The sequence below is a fragment of the Convolutriloba macropyga genome, unplaced genomic scaffold (assembly GCF_964194025.1).
Source record: "Convolutriloba macropyga unplaced genomic scaffold, txConMacr16.3 SCAFFOLD_1079, whole genome shotgun sequence".
NCBI lineage: Eukaryota > Metazoa > Xenacoelomorpha > Acoela > Convolutidae > Convolutriloba > Convolutriloba macropyga.
The window spans coordinates 37,854-60,044 of record NW_027449948.1 but is presented as its reverse complement, the minus strand read 5'-3'; the positions used below and the strand labels follow the sequence as shown (position 1 = coordinate 60,044).

The 22,191-nt window shown below is 39.7% G+C and overlaps 16 non-coding genes across 16 annotated transcripts; all 16 read left to right on the top strand.

The window, feature by feature from the left end:
- The first annotated feature begins 1,203 nt into the window (after positions 1-1,203).
- LOC142355493 (5S ribosomal RNA) lies at positions 1,204-1,322 on the top strand. The gene has a single exon (XR_012761247.1). It is a non-coding gene; the product is annotated as a 5S ribosomal RNA (ribosomal RNA).
- A 948-nt stretch (positions 1,323-2,270) lies between these two features.
- LOC142355492 (5S ribosomal RNA) lies at positions 2,271-2,389 on the top strand. The gene has a single exon (XR_012761246.1). It is a non-coding gene; the product is annotated as a 5S ribosomal RNA (ribosomal RNA).
- Positions 2,390-3,713: 1,324 nt separating this feature from the next.
- LOC142355491 (5S ribosomal RNA) lies at positions 3,714-3,832 on the top strand. Its single transcript, XR_012761245.1, has one exon. It is a non-coding gene; the product is annotated as a 5S ribosomal RNA (ribosomal RNA).
- Positions 3,833-5,156: 1,324 nt separating this feature from the next.
- LOC142355490 (5S ribosomal RNA) lies at positions 5,157-5,275 on the top strand. The gene has a single exon (XR_012761244.1). It is a non-coding gene; the product is annotated as a 5S ribosomal RNA (ribosomal RNA).
- A 1,324-nt stretch (positions 5,276-6,599) lies between these two features.
- On the top strand, positions 6,600-6,718 carry LOC142355489 (5S ribosomal RNA). The gene has a single exon (XR_012761243.1). It is a non-coding gene; the product is annotated as a 5S ribosomal RNA (ribosomal RNA).
- Positions 6,719-8,042: 1,324 nt separating this feature from the next.
- On the top strand, positions 8,043-8,161 carry LOC142355487 (5S ribosomal RNA). Its single transcript, XR_012761241.1, has one exon. It is a non-coding gene; the product is annotated as a 5S ribosomal RNA (ribosomal RNA).
- Positions 8,162-9,485: 1,324 nt separating this feature from the next.
- LOC142355486 (5S ribosomal RNA) lies at positions 9,486-9,604 on the top strand. Its single transcript, XR_012761240.1, has one exon. It is a non-coding gene; the product is annotated as a 5S ribosomal RNA (ribosomal RNA).
- A 1,136-nt stretch (positions 9,605-10,740) lies between these two features.
- On the top strand, positions 10,741-10,859 carry LOC142355484 (5S ribosomal RNA). Its single transcript, XR_012761239.1, has one exon. It is a non-coding gene; the product is annotated as a 5S ribosomal RNA (ribosomal RNA).
- Positions 10,860-12,183: 1,324 nt separating this feature from the next.
- Positions 12,184-12,302, top strand: LOC142355483 (5S ribosomal RNA). Its single transcript, XR_012761238.1, has one exon. It is a non-coding gene; the product is annotated as a 5S ribosomal RNA (ribosomal RNA).
- A 1,324-nt stretch (positions 12,303-13,626) lies between these two features.
- LOC142355482 (5S ribosomal RNA) lies at positions 13,627-13,745 on the top strand. The gene has a single exon (XR_012761237.1). It is a non-coding gene; the product is annotated as a 5S ribosomal RNA (ribosomal RNA).
- A 1,324-nt stretch (positions 13,746-15,069) lies between these two features.
- On the top strand, positions 15,070-15,188 carry LOC142355481 (5S ribosomal RNA). The gene has a single exon (XR_012761236.1). It is a non-coding gene; the product is annotated as a 5S ribosomal RNA (ribosomal RNA).
- Positions 15,189-16,512: 1,324 nt separating this feature from the next.
- On the top strand, positions 16,513-16,631 carry LOC142355480 (5S ribosomal RNA). Its single transcript, XR_012761235.1, has one exon. It is a non-coding gene; the product is annotated as a 5S ribosomal RNA (ribosomal RNA).
- A 1,136-nt stretch (positions 16,632-17,767) lies between these two features.
- LOC142355479 (5S ribosomal RNA) lies at positions 17,768-17,886 on the top strand. The gene has a single exon (XR_012761234.1). It is a non-coding gene; the product is annotated as a 5S ribosomal RNA (ribosomal RNA).
- A 1,136-nt stretch (positions 17,887-19,022) lies between these two features.
- LOC142355478 (5S ribosomal RNA) lies at positions 19,023-19,141 on the top strand. Its single transcript, XR_012761233.1, has one exon. It is a non-coding gene; the product is annotated as a 5S ribosomal RNA (ribosomal RNA).
- Positions 19,142-20,465: 1,324 nt separating this feature from the next.
- LOC142355477 (5S ribosomal RNA) lies at positions 20,466-20,584 on the top strand. The gene has a single exon (XR_012761232.1). It is a non-coding gene; the product is annotated as a 5S ribosomal RNA (ribosomal RNA).
- A 1,136-nt stretch (positions 20,585-21,720) lies between these two features.
- Positions 21,721-21,839, top strand: LOC142355475 (5S ribosomal RNA). The gene has a single exon (XR_012761230.1). It is a non-coding gene; the product is annotated as a 5S ribosomal RNA (ribosomal RNA).
- Positions 21,840-22,191: the final 352 nt, after the last annotated feature.

Genomic DNA, 22,191 nt, shown 5'->3' with positions numbered 1-22,191 from the left:
AAATGGGTAAAAACTTGTCCAAAATGGTTCGCTGTGCCAGATTTTTTTGTTTTATCCCAATCTATGGCTCAAGTGGAGCATGCCCACAAAAAATGAGCCAATTCGGACTAAAATTGACGATTTGGTGACCAAAACAAAGTTCGGTGATCGAAAAAGTTAAGCCTCATCGAGCGCGGATACTTTTTTGGAAATCGGTAAAAACTTGACCAAAACGGTTCGCTGTGCCCAATTTTTTTGTTTTATCCCAATCTATGGCTCAAGTGGAGCATGCCCACAAAAAATGAGCCAATTCGGACTAAAATTGACGATTTGGTGACCAAAACAAAGTTCGGTGATCGAAAAAGTTAAGCCTCATCGAGCGCGGATACTTTTTTGGAAATCGGTAAAAACTTGACCAAAACGGTTCGCTGTGCCCAATTTTTTTATTTTATCCCAAATTATGGCTCAAGTGGAGCGTGCCCACAAAAAATGAGCCAATTCGGACTAAAATTGACGATTTGGTGATCAAAACAAAGTTCGGTGATCGAAAAAGTTAAGCCTCATCGAGCGCGGATACTTTTTGTAAATGACAATTTCAGCAATAACCATTGCTCCAAACACACCCCATATACTTGTAAAGGCCATTTTAATAGTTCCCCTGCTTGCGTATACTGTATATTTGATATTTGGAACTGTCTCGGAAACATCAAAACTAATTGTAAATTTTCCCTTTATTAAACTAACTTTTAAGTTAGTGCAAATCGCTCAGTTCCATTCTTTAGGCTGCACTCCGCTAACGCAGAGTGCATTCAAATAAAACTTATCAAATAGAGTTGATACTTACCTATTTAATAAGTTTATCACAACAATTAGGCTAAAAGCAATTCGCCACTGATTTTCCCAATTACCGGCCTAAACCCACTGAAGTCATGCTTCCGGTTCAATGTCCGGTTATACAGGTTCCCCGTACCCAATCCATCTGTGCTTTGTTTTGCTGCCGTTCCACTGTATTGTGGATGGTTGGAAGCAAAAAGTTTGCGCTTTTGTCATAATACACTGTTTGGCTACGAATTGCATAAATTATAACACAACCGTGGCTAAAATTGCATGTATTAAGTGACTATTTTGCAAACCGCAAGGCGGCCAGTTAAAGTAATCCTATATATGAATATAAGACTACAATACAATACTGTTGTATATAAATTCGCTCCCGCTCACGCAAATGCCTACGACCATACCATGTTGAATGCACCGGTTCTCGTCCGATCACCGAAGTTAAGCAACATTGGGCCTGGTTAGTACTTGGATGGGTGACCGCTTGGGAACACCAGGTGTTGTAGGCTTTTTCTTTTGAGTATTCAAACCTCATAGAATACTTTTATTCGATATTTACACTTTTTAGAGCCTCAAAAAGCCTCGGTGATCGAAAAAGTTAAGCCTCATCGAGCGCGGATACTTTTTTGGAAATGGGTAAAAACTTGTCCAAAATGGTTCGCTGTGCCAGATTTTTTTGTTTTATCCCAATCTATGGCTCAAGTGGAGCATGCCCACAAAAAATGAGCCAATTCGGACTAAAATTGACGATTTGGTGACCAAAACAAAGTTCGGTGATCGAAAAAGTTAAGCCTCATCGAGCGCGGATACTTTTTGTAAATGACAATTTCAGCAATAACCATTGCTCCAAACACACCCCATATACTTGTAAAGGCCATTCTAATAGTTCCCCTGCTTGCGTATACTGTATATTTGATATTTGGAACTGTCTCGGAAACATCAAAACTAATTGTAAATTTTCCCTTTATTAAACTAACTTTTAAGTTAGTGCAAATCGCTCAGTTCCATTCTTTAGGCTGCACTCCGCTAACGCAGAGTGCATTCAAATAAAACTTATCAAATAGAGTTGATACTTACCTATTTAATAAGTTTATCACAACAATTAGGCTAAAAGCAATTCGCCACTGATTTTCCCAATTACCGGCCTAAACCCACTGAAGTCATGCTTCCGGTTCAATGTCCGGTTATACAGGTTCCCCGTACCCAATCCATCTGTGCTTTGTTTTGCTGCCGTTCCACTGTATTGTGGATGGTTGGAAGCAAAAAGTTTGCGCTTTTGTCATAATACACTGTTTGGCTACGAATTGCATAAATTATAACACAACCGTGGCTAAAATTGCATGTATTAAGTGACTATTTTGCAAACCGCAAGGCGGCCAGTTAAAGTAATCCTATATATGAATATAAGACTACAATACAATACTGTTGTATATAAATTCGCTCCCGCTCACGCAAATGCCTACGACCATACCATGTTGAATGCACCGGTTCTCGTCCGATCACCGAAGTTAAGCAACATTGGGCCTGGTTAGTACTTGGATGGGTGACCGCTTGGGAACACCAGGTGTTGTAGGCTTTTTCTTTTGAGTATTCAAACCTCATAGAATACTTTTATTCGATATTTACACTTTTTAGAGCCTCAAAAAGCCTCGGTGATCGAAAAAGTTAAGCCTCATCGAGCGCGGATACTTTTTTGGAAATGGGTAAAAACTTGTCCAAAATGGTTCGCTGTGCCAGATTTTTTTGTTTTATCCCAATCTATGGCTCAAGTGGAGCATGCCCACAAAAAATGAGCCAATTCGGACTAAAATTGACGATTTGGTGACCAAAACAAAGTTCGGTGATCGAAAAAGTTAAGCCTCATCGAGCGCGGATACTTTTTTGGAAATCGGTAAAAACTTGACCAAAACGGTTCGCTGTGCCCAATTTTTTTGTTTTATCCCAATCTATGGCTCAAGTGGAGCATGCCCACAAAAAATGAGCCAATTCGGACTAAAATTGACGATTTGGTGACCAAAACAAAGTTCGGTGATCGAAAAAGTTAAGCCTCATCGAGCGCGGATACTTTTTTGGAAATCGGTAAAAACTTGACCAAAACGGTTCGCTGTGCCCAATTTTTTTATTTTATCCCAAATTATGGCTCAAGTGGAGCGTGCCCACAAAAAATGAGCCAATTCGGACTAAAATTGACGATTTGGTGATCAAAACAAAGTTCGGTGATCGAAAAAGTTAAGCCTCATCGAGCGCGGATACTTTTTGTAAATGACAATTTCAGCAATAACCATTGCTCCAAACACACCCCATATACTTGTAAAGGCCATTCTAATAGTTCCCCTGCTTGCGTATACTGTATATTTGATATTTGGAACTGTCTCGGAAACATCAAAACTAATTGTAAATTTTCCCTTTATTAAACTAACTTTTAAGTTAGTGCAAATCGCTCAGTTCCATTCTTTAGGCTGCACTCCGCTAACGCAGAGTGCATTCAAATAAAACTTATCAAATAGAGTTGATACTTACCTATTTAATAAGTTTATCACAACAATTAGGCTAAAAGCAATTCGCCACTGATTTTCCCAATTACCGGCCTAAACCCACTGAAGTCATGCTTCCGGTTCAATGTCCGGTTATACAGGTTCCCCGTACCCAATCCATCTGTGCTTTGTTTTGCTGCCGTTCCACTGTATTGTGGATGGTTGGAAGCAAAAAGTTTGCGCTTTTGTCATAATACACTGTTTGGCTACGAATTGCATAAATTATAACACAACCGTGGCTAAAATTGCATGTATTAAGTGACTATTTTGCAAACCGCAAGGCGGCCAGTTAAAGTAATCCTATATATGAATATAAGACTACAATACAATACTGTTGTATATAAATTCGCTCCCGCTCACGCAAATGCCTACGACCATACCATGTTGAATGCACCGGTTCTCGTCCGATCACCGAAGTTAAGCAACATTGGGCCTGGTTAGTACTTGGATGGGTGACCGCTTGGGAACACCAGGTGTTGTAGGCTTTTTCTTTTGAGTATTCAAACCTCATAGAATACTTTTATTCGATATTTACACTTTTTAGAGCCTCAAAAAGCCTCGGTGATCGAAAAAGTTAAGCCTCATCGAGCGCGGATACTTTTTTGGAAATGGGTAAAAACTTGTCCAAAATGGTTCGCTGTGCCAGATTTTTTTGTTTTATCCCAATCTATGGCTCAAGTGGAGCATGCCCACAAAAAATGAGCCAATTCGGACTAAAATTGACGATTTGGTGACCAAAACAAAGTTCGGTGATCGAAAAAGTTAAGCCTCATCGAGCGCGGATACTTTTTTGGAAATCGGTAAAAACTTGACCAAAACGGTTCGCTGTGCCCAATTTTTTTGTTTTATCCCAATCTATGGCTCAAGTGGAGCATGCCCACAAAAAATGAGCCAATTCGGACTAAAATTGACGATTTGGTGACCAAAACAAAGTTCGGTGATCGAAAAAGTTAAGCCTCATCGAGCGCGGATACTTTTTTGGAAATCGGTAAAAACTTGACCAAAACGGTTCGCTGTGCCCAATTTTTTTATTTTATCCCAAATTATGGCTCAAGTGGAGCGTGCCCACAAAAAATGAGCCAATTCGGACTAAAATTGACGATTTGGTGATCAAAACAAAGTTCGGTGATCGAAAAAGTTAAGCCTCATCGAGCGCGGATACTTTTTGTAAATGACAATTTCAGCAATAACCATTGCTCCAAACACACCCCATATACTTGTAAAGGCCATTCTAATAGTTCCCCTGCTTGCGTATACTGTATATTTGATATTTGGAACTGTCTCGGAAACATCAAAACTAATTGTAAATTTTCCCTTTATTAAACTAACTTTTAAGTTAGTGCAAATCGCTCAGTTCCATTCTTTAGGCTGCACTCCGCTAACGCAGAGTGCATTCAAATAAAACTTATCAAATAGAGTTGATACTTACCTATTTAATAAGTTTATCACAACAATTAGGCTAAAAGCAATTCGCCACTGATTTTCCCAATTACCGGCCTAAACCCACTGAAGTCATGCTTCCGGTTCAATGTCCGGTTATACAGGTTCCCCGTACCCAATCCATCTGTGCTTTGTTTTGCTGCCGTTCCACTGTATTGTGGATGGTTGGAAGCAAAAAGTTTGCGCTTTTGTCATAATACACTGTTTGGCTACGAATTGCATAAATTATAACACAACCGTGGCTAAAATTGCATGTATTAAGTGACTATTTTGCAAACCGCAAGGCGGCCAGTTAAAGTAATCCTATATATGAATATAAGACTACAATACAATACTGTTGTATATAAATTCGCTCCCGCTCACGCAAATGCCTACGACCATACCATGTTGAATGCACCGGTTCTCGTCCGATCACCGAAGTTAAGCAACATTGGGCCTGGTTAGTACTTGGATGGGTGACCGCTTGGGAACACCAGGTGTTGTAGGCTTTTTCTTTTGAGTATTCAAACCTCATAGAATACTTTTATTCGATATTTACACTTTTTAGAGCCTCAAAAAGCCTCGGTGATCGAAAAAGTTAAGCCTCATCGAGCGCGGATACTTTTTTGGAAATGGGTAAAAACTTGTCCAAAATGGTTCGCTGTGCCAGATTTTTTTGTTTTATCCCAATCTATGGCTCAAGTGGAGCATGCCCACAAAAAATGAGCCAATTCGGACTAAAATTGACGATTTGGTGACCAAAACAAAGTTCGGTGATCGAAAAAGTTAAGCCTCATCGAGCGCGGATACTTTTTTGGAAATCGGTAAAAACTTGACCAAAACGGTTCGCTGTGCCCAATTTTTTTGTTTTATCCCAATCTATGGCTCAAGTGGAGCATGCCCACAAAAAATGAGCCAATTCGGACTAAAATTGACGATTTGGTGACCAAAACAAAGTTCGGTGATCGAAAAAGTTAAGCCTCATCGAGCGCGGATACTTTTTTGGAAATCGGTAAAAACTTGACCAAAACGGTTCGCTGTGCCCAATTTTTTTATTTTATCCCAAATTATGGCTCAAGTGGAGCGTGCCCACAAAAAATGAGCCAATTCGGACTAAAATTGACGATTTGGTGATCAAAACAAAGTTCGGTGATCGAAAAAGTTAAGCCTCATCGAGCGCGGATACTTTTTGTAAATGACAATTTCAGCAATAACCATTGCTCCAAACACACCCCATATACTTGTAAAGGCCATTCTAATAGTTCCCCTGCTTGCGTATACTGTATATTTGATATTTGGAACTGTCTCGGAAACATCAAAACTAATTGTAAATTTTCCCTTTATTAAACTAACTTTTAAGTTAGTGCAAATCGCTCAGTTCCATTCTTTAGGCTGCACTCCGCTAACGCAGAGTGCATTCAAATAAAACTTATCAAATAGAGTTGATACTTACCTATTTAATAAGTTTATCACAACAATTAGGCTAAAAGCAATTCGCCACTGATTTTCCCAATTACCGGCCTAAACCCACTGAAGTCATGCTTCCGGTTCAATGTCCGGTTATACAGGTTCCCCGTACCCAATCCATCTGTGCTTTGTTTTGCTGCCGTTCCACTGTATTGTGGATGGTTGGAAGCAAAAAGTTTGCGCTTTTGTCATAATACACTGTTTGGCTACGAATTGCATAAATTATAACACAACCGTGGCTAAAATTGCATGTATTAAGTGACTATTTTGCAAACCGCAAGGCGGCCAGTTAAAGTAATCCTATATATGAATATAAGACTACAATACAATACTGTTGTATATAAATTCGCTCCCGCTCACGCAAATGCCTACGACCATACCATGTTGAATGCACCGGTTCTCGTCCGATCACCGAAGTTAAGCAACATTGGGCCTGGTTAGTACTTGGATGGGTGACCGCTTGGGAACACCAGGTGTTGTAGGCTTTTTCTTTTGAGTATTCAAACCTCATAGAATACTTTTATTCGATATTTACACTTTTTAGAGCCTCAAAAAGCCTCGGTGATCGAAAAAGTTAAGCCTCATCGAGCGCGGATACTTTTTTGGAAATGGGTAAAAACTTGTCCAAAATGGTTCGCTGTGCCAGATTTTTTTGTTTTATCCCAATCTATGGCTCAAGTGGAGCATGCCCACAAAAAATGAGCCAATTCGGACTAAAATTGACGATTTGGTGACCAAAACAAAGTTCGGTGATCGAAAAAGTTAAGCCTCATCGAGCGCGGATACTTTTTTGGAAATCGGTAAAAACTTGACCAAAACGGTTCGCTGTGCCCAATTTTTTTGTTTTATCCCAATCTATGGCTCAAGTGGAGCATGCCCACAAAAAATGAGCCAATTCGGACTAAAATTGACGATTTGGTGACCAAAACAAAGTTCGGTGATCGAAAAAGTTAAGCCTCATCGAGCGCGGATACTTTTTTGGAAATCGGTAAAAACTTGACCAAAACGGTTCGCTGTGCCCAATTTTTTTATTTTATCCCAAATTATGGCTCAAGTGGAGCGTGCCCACAAAAAATGAGCCAATTCGGACTAAAATTGACGATTTGGTGATCAAAACAAAGTTCGGTGATCGAAAAAGTTAAGCCTCATCGAGCGCGGATACTTTTTGTAAATGACAATTTCAGCAATAACCATTGCTCCAAACACACCCCATATACTTGTAAAGGCCATTCTAATAGTTCCCCTGCTTGCGTATACTGTATATTTGATATTTGGAACTGTCTCGGAAACATCAAAACTAATTGTAAATTTTCCCTTTATTAAACTAACTTTTAAGTTAGTGCAAATCGCTCAGTTCCATTCTTTAGGCTGCACTCCGCTAACGCAGAGTGCATTCAAATAAAACTTATCAAATAGAGTTGATACTTACCTATTTAATAAGTTTATCACAACAATTAGGCTAAAAGCAATTCGCCACTGATTTTCCCAATTACCGGCCTAAACCCACTGAAGTCATGCTTCCGGTTCAATGTCCGGTTATACAGGTTCCCCGTACCCAATCCATCTGTGCTTTGTTTTGCTGCCGTTCCACTGTATTGTGGATGGTTGGAAGCAAAAAGTTTGCGCTTTTGTCATAATACACTGTTTGGCTACGAATTGCATAAATTATAACACAACCGTGGCTAAAATTGCATGTATTAAGTGACTATTTTGCAAACCGCAAGGCGGCCAGTTAAAGTAATCCTATATATGAATATAAGACTACAATACAATACTGTTGTATATAAATTCGCTCCCGCTCACGCAAATGCCTACGACCATACCATGTTGAATGCACCGGTTCTCGTCCGATCACCGAAGTTAAGCAACATTGGGCCTGGTTAGTACTTGGATGGGTGACCGCTTGGGAACACCAGGTGTTGTAGGCTTTTTCTTTTGAGTATTCAAACCTCATAGAATACTTTTATTCGATATTTACACTTTTTAGAGCCTCAAAAAGCCTCGGTGATCGAAAAAGTTAAGCCTCATCGAGCGCGGATACTTTTTTGGAAATGGGTAAAAACTTGTCCAAAATGGTTCGCTGTGCCAGATTTTTTTGTTTTATCCCAATCTATGGCTCAAGTGGAGCATGCCCACAAAAAATGAGCCAATTCGGACTAAAATTGACGATTTGGTGACCAAAACAAAGTTCGGTGATCGAAAAAGTTAAGCCTCATCGAGCGCGGATACTTTTTTGGAAATCGGTAAAAACTTGACCAAAACGGTTCGCTGTGCCCAATTTTTTTGTTTTATCCCAATCTATGGCTCAAGTGGAGCATGCCCACAAAAAATGAGCCAATTCGGACTAAAATTGACGATTTGGTGACCAAAACAAAGTTCGGTGATCGAAAAAGTTAAGCCTCATCGAGCGCGGATACTTTTTTGGAAATCGGTAAAAACTTGACCAAAACGGTTCGCTGTGCCCAATTTTTTTATTTTATCCCAAATTATGGCTCAAGTGGAGCGTGCCCACAAAAAATGAGCCAATTCGGACTAAAATTGACGATTTGGTGATCAAAACAAAGTTCGGTGATCGAAAAAGTTAAGCCTCATCGAGCGCGGATACTTTTTGTAAATGACAATTTCAGCAATAACCATTGCTCCAAACACACCCCATATACGTGTAAAGGCCATTCTAATAGTTCCCCTGCTTGCGTATACTGTATATTTGATATTTGGAACTGTCTCGGAAACATCAAAACTAATTGTAAATTTTCCCTTTATTAAACTAACTTTTAAGTTAGTGCAAATCGCTCAGTTCCATTCTTTAGGCTGCACTCCGCTAACGCAGAGTGCATTCAAATAAAACTTATCAAATAGAGTTGATACTTACCTATTTAATAAGTTTATCACAACAATTAGGCTAAAAGCAATTCGCCACTGATTTTCCCAATTACCGGCCTAAACCCACTGAAGTCATGCTTCCGGTTCAATGTCCGGTTATACAGGTTCCCCGTACCCAATCCATCTGTGCTTTGTTTTGCTGCCGTTCCACTGTATTGTGGATGGTTGGAAGCAAAAAGTTTGCGCTTTTGTCATAATACACTGTTTGGCTACGAATTGCATAAATTATAACACAACCGTGGCTAAAATTGCATGTATTAAGTGACTATTTTGCAAACCGCAAGGCGGCCAGTTAAAGTAATCCTATATATGAATATAAGACTACAATACAATACTGTTGTATATAAATTCGCTCCCGCTCACGCAAATGCCTACGACCATACCATGTTGAATGCACCGGTTCTCGTCCGATCACCGAAGTTAAGCAACATTGGGCCTGGTTAGTACTTGGATGGGTGACCGCTTGGGAACACCAGGTGTTGTAGGCTTTTTCTTTTGAGTATTCAAACCTCATAGAATACTTTTATTCGATATTTACACTTTTTAGAGCCTCAAAAAGCCTCGGTGATCGAAAAAGTTAAGCCTCATCGAGCGCGGATACTTTTTTGGAAATCGGTAAAAACTTGACCAAAACGGTTCGCTGTGCCCAATTTTTTTGTTTTATCCCAATCTATGGCTCAAGTGGAGCATGCCCACAAAAAATGAGCCAATTCGGACTAAAATTGACGATTTGGTGACCAAAACAAAGTTCGGTGATCGAAAAAGTTAAGCCTCATCGAGCGCGGATACTTTTTTGGAAATCGGTAAAAACTTGACCAAAACGGTTCGCTGTGCCCAATTTTTTTATTTTATCCCAAATTATGGCTCAAGTGGAGCGTGCCCACAAAAAATGAGCCAATTCGGACTAAAATTGACGATTTGGTGATCAAAACAAAGTTCGGTGATCGAAAAAGTTAAGCCTCATCGAGCGCGGATACTTTTTGTAAATGACAATTTCAGCAATAACCATTGCTCCAAACACACCCCATATACTTGTAAAGGCCATTCTAATAGTTCCCCTGCTTGCGTATACTGTATATTTGATATTTGGAACTGTCTCGGAAACATCAAAACTAATTGTAAATTTTCCCTTTATTAAACTAACTTTTAAGTTAGTGCAAATCGCTCAGTTCCATTCTTTAGGCTGCACTCCGCTAACGCAGAGTGCATTCAAATAAAACTTATCAAATAGAGTTGATACTTACCTATTTAATAAGTTTATCACAACAATTAGGCTAAAAGCAATTCGCCACTGATTTTCCCAATTACCGGCCTAAACCCACTGAAGTCATGCTTCCGGTTCAATGTCCGGTTATACAGGTTCCCCGTACCCAATCCATCTGTGCTTTGTTTTGCTGCCGTTCCACTGTATTGTGGATGGTTGGAAGCAAAAAGTTTGCGCTTTTGTCATAATACACTGTTTGGCTACGAATTGCATAAATTATAACACAACCGTGGCTAAAATTGCATGTATTAAGTGACTATTTTGCAAACCGCAAGGCGGCCAGTTAAAGTAATCCTATATATGAATATAAGACTACAATACAATACTGTTGTATATAAATTCGCTCCCGCTCACGCAAATGCCTACGACCATACCATGTTGAATGCACCGGTTCTCGTCCGATCACCGAAGTTAAGCAACATTGGGCCTGGTTAGTACTTGGATGGGTGACCGCTTGGGAACACCAGGTGTTGTAGGCTTTTTCTTTTGAGTATTCAAACCTCATAGAATACTTTTATTCGATATTTACACTTTTTAGAGCCTCAAAAAGCCTCGGTGATCGAAAAAGTTAAGCCTCATCGAGCGCGGATACTTTTTTGGAAATGGGTAAAAACTTGTCCAAAATGGTTCGCTGTGCCAGATTTTTTTGTTTTATCCCAATCTATGGCTCAAGTGGAGCATGCCCACAAAAAATGAGCCAATTCGGACTAAAATTGACGATTTGGTGACCAAAACAAAGTTCGGTGATCGAAAAAGTTAAGCCTCATCGAGCGCGGATACTTTTTTGGAAATCGGTAAAAACTTGACCAAAACGGTTCGCTGTGCCCAATTTTTTTGTTTTATCCCAATCTATGGCTCAAGTGGAGCATGCCCACAAAAAATGAGCCAATTCGGACTAAAATTGACGATTTGGTGACCAAAACAAAGTTCGGTGATCGAAAAAGTTAAGCCTCATCGAGCGCGGATACTTTTTTGGAAATCGGTAAAAACTTGACCAAAACGGTTCGCTGTGCCCAATTTTTTTATTTTATCCCAAATTATGGCTCAAGTGGAGCGTGCCCACAAAAAATGAGCCAATTCGGACTAAAATTGACGATTTGGTGATCAAAACAAAGTTCGGTGATCGAAAAAGTTAAGCCTCATCGAGCGCGGATACTTTTTGTAAATGACAATTTCAGCAATAACCATTGCTCCAAACACACCCCATATACTTGTAAAGGCCATTCTAATAGTTCCCCTGCTTGCGTATACTGTATATTTGATATTTGGAACTGTCTCGGAAACATCAAAACTAATTGTAAATTTTCCCTTTATTAAACTAACTTTTAAGTTAGTGCAAATCGCTCAGTTCCATTCTTTAGGCTGCACTCCGCTAACGCAGAGTGCATTCAAATAAAACTTATCAAATAGAGTTGATACTTACCTATTTAATAAGTTTATCACAACAATTAGGCTAAAAGCAATTCGCCACTGATTTTCCCAATTACCGGCCTAAACCCACTGAAGTCATGCTTCCGGTTCAATGTCCGGTTATACAGGTTCCCCGTACCCAATCCATCTGTGCTTTGTTTTGCTGCCGTTCCACTGTATTGTGGATGGTTGGAAGCAAAAAGTTTGCGCTTTTGTCATAATACACTGTTTGGCTACGAATTGCATAAATTATAACACAACCGTGGCTAAAATTGCATGTATTAAGTGACTATTTTGCAAACCGCAAGGCGGCCAGTTAAAGTAATCCTATATATGAATATAAGACTACAATACAATACTGTTGTATATAAATTCGCTCCCGCTCACGCAAATGCCTACGACCATACCATGTTGAATGCACCGGTTCTCGTCCGATCACCGAAGTTAAGCAACATTGGGCCTGGTTAGTACTTGGATGGGTGACCGCTTGGGAACACCAGGTGTTGTAGGCTTTTTCTTTTGAGTATTCAAACCTCATAGAATACTTTTATTCGATATTTACACTTTTTAGAGCCTCAAAAAGCCTCGGTGATCGAAAAAGTTAAGCCTCATCGAGCGCGGATACTTTTTTGGAAATGGGTAAAAACTTGTCCAAAATGGTTCGCTGTGCCAGATTTTTTTGTTTTATCCCAATCTATGGCTCAAGTGGAGCATGCCCACAAAAAATGAGCCAATTCGGACTAAAATTGACGATTTGGTGACCAAAACAAAGTTCGGTGATCGAAAAAGTTAAGCCTCATCGAGCGCGGATACTTTTTTGGAAATCGGTAAAAACTTGACCAAAACGGTTCGCTGTGCCCAATTTTTTTGTTTTATCCCAATCTATGGCTCAAGTGGAGCATGCCCACAAAAAATGAGCCAATTCGGACTAAAATTGACGATTTGGTGACCAAAACAAAGTTCGGTGATCGAAAAAGTTAAGCCTCATCGAGCGCGGATACTTTTTTGGAAATCGGTAAAAACTTGACCAAAACGGTTCGCTGTGCCCAATTTTTTTATTTTATCCCAAATTATGGCTCAAGTGGAGCGTGCCCACAAAAAATGAGCCAATTCGGACTAAAATTGACGATTTGGTGATCAAAACAAAGTTCGGTGATCGAAAAAGTTAAGCCTCATCGAGCGCGGATACTTTTTGTAAATGACAATTTCAGCAATAACCATTGCTCCAAACACACCCCATATACTTGTAAAGGCCATTCTAATAGTTCCCCTGCTTGCGTATACTGTATATTTGATATTTGGAACTGTCTCGGAAACATCAAAACTAATTGTAAATTTTCCCTTTATTAAACTAACTTTTAAGTTAGTGCAAATCGCTCAGTTCCATTCTTTAGGCTGCACTCCGCTAACGCAGAGTGCATTCAAATAAAACTTATCAAATAGAGTTGATACTTACCTATTTAATAAGTTTATCACAACAATTAGGCTAAAAGCAATTCGCCACTGATTTTCCCAATTACCGGCCTAAACCCACTGAAGTCATGCTTCCGGTTCAATGTCCGGTTATACAGGTTCCCCGTACCCAATCCATCTGTGCTTTGTTTTGCTGCCGTTCCACTGTATTGTGGATGGTTGGAAGCAAAAAGTTTGCGCTTTTGTCATAATACACTGTTTGGCTACGAATTGCATAAATTATAACACAACCGTGGCTAAAATTGCATGTATTAAGTGACTATTTTGCAAACCGCAAGGCGGCCAGTTAAAGTAATCCTATATATGAATATAAGACTACAATACAATACTGTTGTATATAAATTCGCTCCCGCTCACGCAAATGCCTACGACCATACCATGTTGAATGCACCGGTTCTCGTCCGATCACCGAAGTTAAGCAACATTGGGCCTGGTTAGTACTTGGATGGGTGACCGCTTGGGAACACCAGGTGTTGTAGGCTTTTTCTTTTGAGTATTCAAACCTCATAGAATACTTTTATTCGATATTTACACTTTTTAGAGCCTCAAAAAGCCTCGGTGATCGAAAAAGTTAAGCCTCATCGAGCGCGGATACTTTTTTGGAAATGGGTAAAAACTTGTCCAAAATGGTTCGCTGTGCCAGATTTTTTTGTTTTATCCCAATCTATGGCTCAAGTGGAGCATGCCCACAAAAAATGAGCCAATTCGGACTAAAATTGACGATTTGGTGACCAAAACAAAGTTCGGTGATCGAAAAAGTTAAGCCTCATCGAGCGCGGATACTTTTTTGGAAATCGGTAAAAACTTGACCAAAACGGTTCGCTGTGCCCAATTTTTTTGTTTTATCCCAATCTATGGCTCAAGTGGAGCATGCCCACAAAAAATGAGCCAATTCGGACTAAAATTGACGATTTGGTGACCAAAACAAAGTTCGGTGATCGAAAAAGTTAAGCCTCATCGAGCGCGGATACTTTTTTGGAAATCGGTAAAAACTTGACCAAAACGGTTCGCTGTGCCCAATTTTTTTATTTTATCCCAAATTATGGCTCAAGTGGAGCGTGCCCACAAAAAATGAGCCAATTCGGACTAAAATTGACGATTTGGTGATCAAAACAAAGTTCGGTGATCGAAAAAGTTAAGCCTCATCGAGCGCGGATACTTTTTGTAAATGACAATTTCAGCAATAACCATTGCTCCAAACACACCCCATATACTTGTAAAGGCCATTCTAATAGTTCCCCTGCTTGCGTATACTGTATATTTGATATTTGGAACTGTCTCGGAAACATCAAAACTAATTGTAAATTTTCCCTTTATTAAACTAACTTTTAAGTTAGTGCAAATCGCTCAGTTCCATTCTTTAGGCTGCACTCCGCTAACGCAGAGTGCATTCAAATAAAACTTATCAAATAGAGTTGATACTTACCTATTTAATAAGTTTATCACAACAATTAGGCTAAAAGCAATTCGCCACTGATTTTCCCAATTACCGGCCTAAACCCACTGAAGTCATGCTTCCGGTTCAATGTCCGGTTATACAGGTTCCCCGTACCCAATCCATCTGTGCTTTGTTTTGCTGCCGTTCCACTGTATTGTGGATGGTTGGAAGCAAAAAGTTTGCGCTTTTGTCATAATACACTGTTTGGCTACGAATTGCATAAATTATAACACAACCGTGGCTAAAATTGCATGTATTAAGTGACTATTTTGCAAACCGCAAGGCGGCCAGTTAAAGTAATCCTATATATGAATATAAGACTACAATACAATACTGTTGTATATAAATTCGCTCCCGCTCACGCAAATGCCTACGACCATACCATGTTGAATGCACCGGTTCTCGTCCGATCACCGAAGTTAAGCAACATTGGGCCTGGTTAGTACTTGGATGGGTGACCGCTTGGGAACACCAGGTGTTGTAGGCTTTTTCTTTTGAGTATTCAAACCTCATAGAATACTTTTATTCGATATTTACACTTTTTAGAGCCTCAAAAAGCCTCGGTGATCGAAAAAGTTAAGCCTCATCGAGCGCGGATACTTTTTTGGAAATGGGTAAAAACTTGTCCAAAATGGTTCGCTGTGCCAGATTTTTTTGTTTTATCCCAATCTATGGCTCAAGTGGAGCATGCCCACAAAAAATGAGCCAATTCGGACTAAAATTGACGATTTGGTGACCAAAACAAAGTTCGGTGATCGAAAAAGTTAAGCCTCATCGAGCGCGGATACTTTTTTGGAAATCGGTAAAAACTTGACCAAAACGGTTCGCTGTGCCCAATTTTTTTGTTTTATCCCAATCTATGGCTCAAGTGGAGCATGCCCACAAAAAATGAGCCAATTCGGACTAAAATTGACGATTTGGTGACCAAAACAAAGTTCGGTGATCGAAAAAGTTAAGCCTCATCGAGCGCGGATACTTTTTTGGAAATCGGTAAAAACTTGACCAAAACGGTTCGCTGTGCCCAATTTTTTTATTTTATCCCAAATTATGGCTCAAGTGGAGCGTGCCCACAAAAAATGAGCCAATTCGGACTAAAATTGACGATTTGGTGATCAAAACAAAGTTCGGTGATCGAAAAAGTTAAGCCTCATCGAGCGCGGATACTTTTTGTAAATGACAATTTCAGCAATAACCATTGCTCCAAACACACCCCATATACTTGTAAAGGCCATTCTAATAGTTCCCCTGCTTGCGTATACTGTATATTTGATATTTGGAACTGTCTCGGAAACATCAAAACTAATTGTAAATTTTCCCTTTATTAAACTAACTTTTAAGTTAGTGCAAATCGCTCAGTTCCATTCTTTAGGCTGCACTCCGCTAACGCAGAGTGCATTCAAATAAAACTTATCAAATAGAGTTGATACTTACCTATTTAATAAGTTTATCACAACAATTAGGCTAAAAGCAATTCGCCACTGATTTTCCCAATTACCGGCCTAAACCCACTGAAGTCATGCTTCCGGTTCAATGTCCGGTTATACAGGTTCCCCGTACCCAATCCATCTGTGCTTTGTTTTGCTGCCGTTCCACTGTATTGTGGATGGTTGGAAGCAAAAAGTTTGCGCTTTTGTCATAATACACTGTTTGGCTACGAATTGCATAAATTATAACACAACCGTGGCTAAAATTGCATGTATTAAGTGACTATTTTGCAAACCGCAAGGCGGCCAGTTAAAGTAATCCTATATATGAATATAAGACTACAATACAATACTGTTGTATATAAATTCGCTCCCGCTCACGCAAATGCCTACGACCATACCATGTTGAATGCACCGGTTCTCGTCCGATCACCGAAGTTAAGCAACATTGGGCCTGGTTAGTACTTGGATGGGTGACCGCTTGGGAACACCAGGTGTTGTAGGCTTTTTCTTTTGAGTATTCAAACCTCATAGAATACTTTTATTCGATATTTACACTTTTTAGAGCCTCAAAAAGCCTCGGTGATCGAAAAAGTTAAGCCTCATCGAGCGCGGATACTTTTTTGGAAATGGGTAAAAACTTGTCCAAAATGGTTCGCTGTGCCAGATTTTTTTGTTTTATCCCAATCTATGGCTCAAGTGGAGCATGCCCACAAAAAATGAGCCAATTCGGACTAAAATTGACGATTTGGTGACCAAAACAAAGTTCGGTGATCGAAAAAGTTAAGCCTCATCGAGCGCGGATACTTTTTTGGAAATCGGTAAAAACTTGACCAAAACGGTTCGCTGTGCCCAATTTTTTTATTTTATCCCAAATTATGGCTCAAGTGGAGCGTGCCCACAAAAAATGAGCCAATTCGGACTAAAATTGACGATTTGGTGATCAAAACAAAGTTCGGTGATCGAAAAAGTTAAGCCTCATCGAGCGCGGATACTTTTTGTAAATGACAATTTCAGCAATAACCGTTGCTCCAAACACACCCCATATACTTGTAAAGGCCATTCTAATAGTTCCCCTGCTTGCGTATACTGTATATTTGATATTTGGAACTGTCTCGGAAACATCAAAACTAATTGTAAATTTTCCCTTTATTAAACTAACTTTTAAGTTAGTGCAAATCGCTCAGTTCCATTCTTTAGGCTGCACTCCGCTAACGCAGAGTGCATTCAAATAAAACTTATCAAATAGAGTTGATACTTACCTATTTAATAAGTTTATCACAACAATTAGGCTAAAAGCAATTCGCCACTGATTTTCCCAATTACCGGCCTAAACCCACTGAAGTCATGCTTCCGGTTCAATGTCCGGTTATACAGGTTCCCCGTACCCAATCCATCTGTGCTTTGTTTTGCTGCCGTTCCACTGTATTGTGGATGGTTGGAAGCAAAAAGTTTGCGCTTTTGTCATAATACACTGTTTGGCTACGAATTGCATAAATTATAACACAACCGTGGCTAAAATTGCATGTATTAAGTGACTATTTTGCAAACCGCAAGGCGGCCAGTTAAAGTAATCCTATATATGAATATAAGACTACAATACAATACTGTTGTATATAAATTCGCTCCCGCTCACGCAAATGCCTACGACCATACCATGTTGAATGCACCGGTTCTCGTCCGATCACCGAAGTTAAGCAACATTGGGCCTGGTTAGTACTTGGATGGGTGACCGCTTGGGAACACCAGGTGTTGTAGGCTTTTTCTTTTGAGTATTCAAACCTCATAGAATACTTTTATTCGATATTTACACTTTTTAGAGCCTCAAAAAGCCTCGGTGATCGAAAAAGTTAAGCCTCATCGAGCGCGGATACTTTTTTGGAAATGGGTAAAAACTTGTCCAAAATGGTTCGCTGTGCCAGATTTTTTTGTTTTATCCCAATCTATGGCTCAAGTGGAGCATGCCCACAAAAAATGAGCCAATTCGGACTAAAATTGACGATTTGGTGACCAAAACAAAGTTCGGTGATCGAAAAAGTTAAGCCTCATCGAGCGCGGATACTTTTTTGGAAATCGGTAAAAACTTGACCAAAACGGTTCGCTGTGCCCAATTTTTTTATTTTATCCCAAATTATGGCTCAAGTGGAGCGTGCCCACAAAAAATGAGCCAATTCGGACTAAAATTGACGATTTGGTGATCAAAACAAAGTTCGGTGATCGAAAAAGTTAAGCCTCATCGAGCGCGGATACTTTTTGTAAATGACAATTTCAGCAATAACCATTGCTCCAAACACACCCCATATACTTGTAAAGGCCATTCTAATAGTTCCCCTGCTTGCGTATACTGTATATTTGATATTTGGAACTGTCTCGGAAACATCAAAACTAATTGTAAATTTTCCCTTTATTAAACTAACTTTTAAGTTAGTGCAAATCGCTCAGTTCCATTCTTTAGGCTGCACTCCGCTAACGCAGAGTGCATTCAAATAAAACTTATCAAATAGAGTTGATACTTACCTATTTAATAAGTTTATCACAACAATTAGGCTAAAAGCAATTCGCCACTGATTTTCCCAATTACCGGCCTAAACCCACTGAAGTCATGCTTCCGGTTCAATGTCCGGTTATACAGGTTCCCCGTACCCAATCCATCTGTGCTTTGTTTTGCTGCCGTTCCACTGTATTGTGGATGGTTGGAAGCAAAAAGTTTGCGCTTTTGTCATAATACACTGTTTGGCTACGAATTGCATAAATTATAACACAACCGTGGCTAAAATTGCATGTATTAAGTGACTATTTTGCAAACCGCAAGGCGGCCAGTTAAAGTAATCCTATATATGAATATAAGACTACAATACAATACTGTTGTATATAAATTCGCTCCCGCTCACGCAAATGCCTACGACCATACCATGTTGAATGCACCGGTTCTCGTCCGATCACCGAAGTTAAGCAACATTGGGCCTGGTTAGTACTTGGATGGGTGACCGCTTGGGAACACCAGGTGTTGTAGGCTTTTTCTTTTGAGTATTCAAACCTCATAGAATACTTTTATTCGATATTTACACTTTTTAGAGCCTCAAAAAGCCTCGGTGATCGAAAAAGTTAAGCCTCATCGAGCGCGGATACTTTTTTGGAAATGGGTAAAAACTTGTCCAAAATGGTTCGCTGTGCCAGATTTTTTTGTTTTATCCCAATCTATGGCTCAAGTGGAGCATGCCCACAAAAAATGAGCCAATTCGGACTAAAATTGACGATTTGGTGACCAAAACAAAGTTCGGTGATCGAAAAAGTTAAGCCTCATCGAGCGCGGATACTTTTTTGGAAATCGGTAAAAACTTGACCAAAACGGTTCGCTGTGCCCAATTTTTTTGTTTTATCCCAATCTATGGCTCAAGTGGAGCATGCCCACAAAAAATGAGCCAATTCGGACTAAAATTGACGATTTGGTGACCAAAACAAAGTTCGGTGATCGAAAAAGTTAAGCCTCATCGAGCGCGGATACTTTTTTGGAAATCGGTAAAAACTTGACCAAAACGGTTCGCTGTGCCCAATTTTTTTATTTTATCCCAAATTATGGCTCAAGTGGAGCGTGCCCACAAAAAATGAGCCAATTCGGACTAAAATTGACGATTTGGTGATCAAAACAAAGTTCGGTGATCGAAAAAGTTAAGCCTCATCGAGCGCGGATACTTTTTGTAAATGACAATTTCAGCAATAACCGTTGCTCCAAACACACCCCATATACTTGTAAAGGCCATTCTAATAGTTCCCCTGCTTGCGTATACTGTATATTTGATATTTGGAACTGTCTCGGAAACATCAAAACTAATTGTAAATTTTCCCTTTATTAAACTAACTTTTAAGTTAGTGCAAATCGCTCAGTTCCATTCTTTAGGCTGCACTCCGCTAACGCAGAGTGCATTCAAATAAAACTTATCAAATAGAGTTGATACTTACCTATTTAATAAGTTTATCACAACAATTAGGCTAAAAGCAATTCGCCACTGATTTTCCCAATTACCGGCCTAAACCCACTGAAGTCATGCTTCCGGTTCAATGTCCGGTTATACAGGTTCCCCGTACCCAATCCATCTGTGCTTTGTTTTGCTGCCGTTCCACTGTATTGTGGATGGTTGGAAGCAAAAAGTTTGCGCTTTTGTCATAATACACTGTTTGGCTACGAATTGCATAAATTATAACACAACCGTGGCTAAAATTGCATGTATTAAGTGACTATTTTGCAAACCGCAAGGCGGCCAGTTAAAGTAATCCTATATATGAATATAAGACTACAATACAATACTGTTGTATATAAATTCGCTCCCGCTCACGCAAATGCCTACGACCATACCATGTTGAATGCACCGGTTCTCGTCCGATCACCGAAGTTAAGCAACATTGGGCCTGGTTAGTACTTGGATGGGTGACCGCTTGGGAACACCAGGTGTTGTAGGCTTTTTCTTTTGAGTATTCAAACCTCATAGAATACTTTTATTCGATATTTACACTTTTTAGAGCCTCAAAAAGCCTCGGTGATCGAAAAAGTTAAGCCTCATCGAGCGCGGATACTTTTTTGGAAATGGGTAAAAACTTGTCCAAAATGGTTCGCTGTGCCAGATTTTTTTGTTTTATCCCAATCTATGGCTCAAGTGGAGCATGCCCACAAAAAATGAGCCAATTCGGACTAAAATTGACGATTTGGTGACCAAAACAAAGTTCGGTGATCGAAAAAGTTAAGCCTCATCGAGCGCGGATACTTTTTTGGAAATCGGTAAAAACTTGACCAAAACGGTTCGCTGTGCCCAATTTTTTTATTTTATCCCAAATTATGGCTCAAGTGGAGCGTGCCCACAAAAAATGAGCCAATTCGGACTAAAATTGACGATTTGGTGATCAAAACAAAGTTCGGTGATCGAAAAAGTTAAGCCTCATCGAGCGCGGATACTTTTTGTAAATGACAATTTCAGCAATAACCATTGCTCCAAACACACCCCATATACTTGTAAAGGCCATTCTAATAGTTCCCCTGCTTGCGTATACTGTATATTTGATATTTGGAACTGTCTCGGAAACATCAAAACTAATTGTAAATTTTCCCTTTATTAAACTAACTTTTAAGTTAGTGCAAATCGCTCAGTTCCATTCTTTAGGCTGCACTCCGCTAACGCAGAGTGCATTCAAATAAAACTTATCAAATAGAGTTGATACTTACCTATTTAATAAGTTTATCACAACAATTAGGCTAAAAGCAATTCGCCACTGATTTTCCCAATTACCGGCCTAAACCCACTGAAGTCATGCTTCCGGTTCAATGTCCGGTTATACAGGTTCCCCGTACCCAATCCATCTGTGCTTTGTTTTGCTGCCGTTCCACTGTATTGTGGATGGTTGGAAGCAAAAAGTTTGCGCTTTTGTCATAATACACTGTTTGGCTACGAATTGCATAAATTATAACACAACCGTGGCTAAAATTGCATGTATTAAGTGACTATTTTGCAAACCGCAAGGCGGCCAGTTAAAGTAATCCTATATATGAATATAAGACTACAATACAATACTGTTGTATATAAATTCGCTCCCGCTCACGCAAATGCCTACGACCATACCATGTTGAATGCACCGGTTCTCGTCCGATCACCGAAGTTAAGCAACATTGGGCCTGGTTAGTACTTGGATGGGTGACCGCTTGGGAACACCAGGTGTTGTAGGCTTTTTCTTTTGAGTATTCAAACCTCATAGAATACTTTTATTCGATATTTACACTTTTTAGAGCCTCAAAAAGCCTCGGTGATCGAAAAAGTTAAGCCTCATCGAGCGCGGATACTTTTTTGGAAATGGGTAAAAACTTGTCCAAAATGGTTCGCTGTGCCAGATTTTTTTGTTTTATCCCAATCTATGGCTCAAGTGGAGCATGCCCACAAAAAATGAGCCAATTCGGACTAAAATTGACGATTTGGTGACCAAAACAAAGTTCGGTGATCGAAAAAGTTAAGCCTCATCGAGCGCGGATACTTTTTTGGAAATCGGTAAAAACTTGACCAAAACGGTTCGCTGTGCCCAATT